Source organism: Arachis ipaensis, chromosome B07, assembly GCF_000816755.2.
Source record: "Arachis ipaensis cultivar K30076 chromosome B07, Araip1.1, whole genome shotgun sequence".
NCBI classification, from domain to species: Eukaryota; Viridiplantae; Streptophyta; class Magnoliopsida; order Fabales; family Fabaceae; genus Arachis; species Arachis ipaensis.
In genome coordinates this window covers 116,336,263-116,339,660 of record NC_029791.2, presented here as the reverse complement: position 1 = coordinate 116,339,660, position 3,398 = coordinate 116,336,263, and positions in this window count along the sequence as shown.

Below are 3,398 nucleotides of genomic sequence, written 5' to 3'. Positions count from 1 at the left end.
GTTAATTTGACAGCATATTATTTTATTTTTAAATTTAAATCATTTATATAAAATACAATAAAATGAAACATTAAAACTTATATAATTAATATAGAATACATTACTCTTTATTTAAAAACAAATGTTTAAATATGAGCAGTAAAAGCATTAGATCCAAAAGAGGAACATAATCATTTTTTTTTTGTTTAGGTAAACAAAATAAATTTACCGATAATACTTAATTAATTCAGTTATGCTACATATATAAGTTTTTTTTGGCTTACAAGTCTTATAAGTTGGGCCAAACTCAACAGAAATTACGCTCACCCACAGAAGTCAGCCACCAGTATAAAATAGATACTGAAATATAAATATACATTGAAAATAAATTAAACAACACATGTATTTATACACAAATACATTGGTGGCTGGTTTTAGTAGTTGATTTTAATGTACAAATAGCATTTTTGTACAGAAAAATGTTTCCTTTAATGCTGCATTTTTTTTTCTTCTTCTTTTTCTTATTTCTTTCTTTTTTTAGTTAAATGAATGTAAGTTCATCATCTTCCAAGTAATTTTGGAGCATTATGTGTTTCTTCTTCTTCTTTGTTTGATTTTTTTGTTTTTATTCTTGTTAAGAGAGTAAAACAAGATGAAACTTGAGAAGGTAAAATAAAAAAGAAAAGATAAATAAGAAAAAAAGAAGAAGAAGATGATGATGATAATGAAAAAAAAAGAAGCAGCAGTAGAAGATGGGGAGGAGACACAGGAAGAGTTTTAAATTATGCAAAACTTATCATAATAAAAATACATCCAAATATCTTCTTTTTACACCCAAATATCTTCGTGTTACACCCAAATTTGCTGTAATATAGAAAAATATTTCCTCTAATGCTGTATTTTTTCTTCTGAATTGAACCACACCTCAACCACTTGATTGGATTCAAAAACAATAATCAATATTCATTATGAATTATTCTCCACATACAAGCCTTTTACCTATACAAGTCATACAAGTCCATATATTTTATTTTACACCAGACGCCCCTCTTCTAGCACGTCAATTTCACGTGCCTCCTAATTTAACGGATTTTTCAATCAACGTGCGCACGTTCTTTTTTCTTATCGTCATCATCAACACCATATATTCCTCCTAATTCTCTTCTTCCTTCTTTTTTCATTGGATTTTCTTCTCTTCCTTTCTTTTTCTCTTTCTCCTCCAACATCAGTTATCTCGTTATTGAATATAATGAATCAGTTATGCTACACATACAAGTCTTTTTGTCTTACAAGTTGGGCCAAACTCAACAGAAATTACAATCACCCACAGAAGCGTGTTAACACGCGCATCACGTTTTCAAAGTGATCATTCACCATTATGAACGACTCTTCTTCTTCTTCCTCGATGAAAACCATAATTGTCATTTTTTCTTCGCGTTTCTCCTCCTCCTCCTCTTCTTCCTTCTTCTTCTCCTTCTTCTTTGTGTTTTTCCTCATCTTTCTTCGCGTGTTTCATCTTTATCGTCGTGTTTCTCCTCCTTCTTCTTTTGATTTTGCAACAATACGTATTTTTTTCTTCTTTGTTTGATTTTTCCTCCCAAAAAGAATTATGAGAATATGAAATAAGAAGATGAAGAAGAAAAAGCAGCAGAAGATGAGGATGAGGAAGAGGATCGAAAGAGTTCTGAATTATGCAAAACTTATTAGAATAAAAATACACCCAAAATTTCTTAAAATACACCCAAATATGTTCGTGTTACACTCAAATATCTTCGTTTTACACCAAAAATTACTGCAAATACAGAAATAAGTTATGCTATGTGTACACTAAAATAGCCACCAAAACCAGCCACCAGTATAAAATACATACTGGAATACAAATATACATTGAAAATAAATTAAACCACACATGTATTTATATACAAATACATTGGTGGATGATTTTAGTAGCTGATTTTAGTATACAAATAGCATTTTTATACAGAAAAAATGTTTCCTCTAATGCTGCATTTTTGTTCTTCTTCTTCTTTTCCTTATTTCTTTCTTTCTTTTAGTTAAATGAATGTAAGTTCATCACCTTTCAAGTAATTTTACAACATTATGTGTTTCTTCTTCTTTGTTTGATTTTTTTATTTTTATTCTTGTTAAGAGAGTAAAATAAGAAGAAACTTAAGAAGGTAAAATAAAAAGGAAAAGATGAATAATTAAAAAAGAAGAAGAAGATGGTGGTGATGATGATGAAAAAAAAGAAGCAGCAGAAGATGAAGAGGAAGAAGAGGAAGAGTTTTGAATTATGCAGAACATATCAGCATAAAAATACACCCAAAATTCTTTAAAATACACCCAAATATCTTCGTTTTACACTCAAAATTGCTGCAAATACAGAAATGAATTATGCTACGTGTACACTAAAATTAGTCACCAGTATAAAATATATACTGGAATACAAATATACATTGAAAATAAGTTAAACAACATATGTATTTATATACAAATACATTGGTGGCTAGTTTTAGTGGTTTGATTTTAGTGTACAAATAGTATTTTTGTATAGAAAAATGTTTCCTCTAATGTTGCATTTTTTCTTCTTCTTTTTCTTATTTCTTTCTTTCTTTTAGGTAAATGAATGTAAGTTCATCATCTTCTAAGTAATTTTGGAGCATTATGTATTTCTTCTTCTTCTTTGTTTGATTTTTTTGTTTTTATTCTTGTTAAGAGAGTAAAACAAGATGAAACTTGAGAAGGTAAAATAAAAAAGAAAAGATGAATAAGAAAAGAAGAAGAAGATGGTAATGATGATGAAAAAAAAGAAGCAGCAACAGAAGATGGGGAGGAGGAAGAGGAAGAGTTTTGAATTATGCAGAACTTATCAGAATAAAAATATACCCAAATATCTTCTTTTTACACCCAAATATCTTCGTGTTACACCCAAATTTGCTGCAAATATAGAAAAATATTTCCTCTAATGCTGTATCTTTTTCTTCTGAATTGAACTACACCTCAGCCACTTGATTGGATTCAAAAACAATAATCAATATTCATTATATTCAACAACGAGATAACTGATGATGGAAGAGAAAGATGAAAAGAAAGGAAGAGAATAAAATCCAATGAAAAAAGAAAGAGGAAGAGAATTAGAAGGAAGAGGTGGTGTTGATGACGACGATAACAAAGAAGAACATGCAAGAAGAAGAAGAATGTGCGCGCATTGATTAAAAAATCCATTAAATTAGGAGGCGCGTGAAATTGACGTGCTAGAAGAGGGGCGTCTGGTGTAAAATAAAATATATAGACTTGTATAACTTGTATAGATAAAAAGCTTGTATGTGGAGAATAATTCTAATTAATTACTGTCATACTATCCGACTCTGATCCCACCAAGTCACCAACCAACTCCTTTCATAATTTGTTGGTGATAA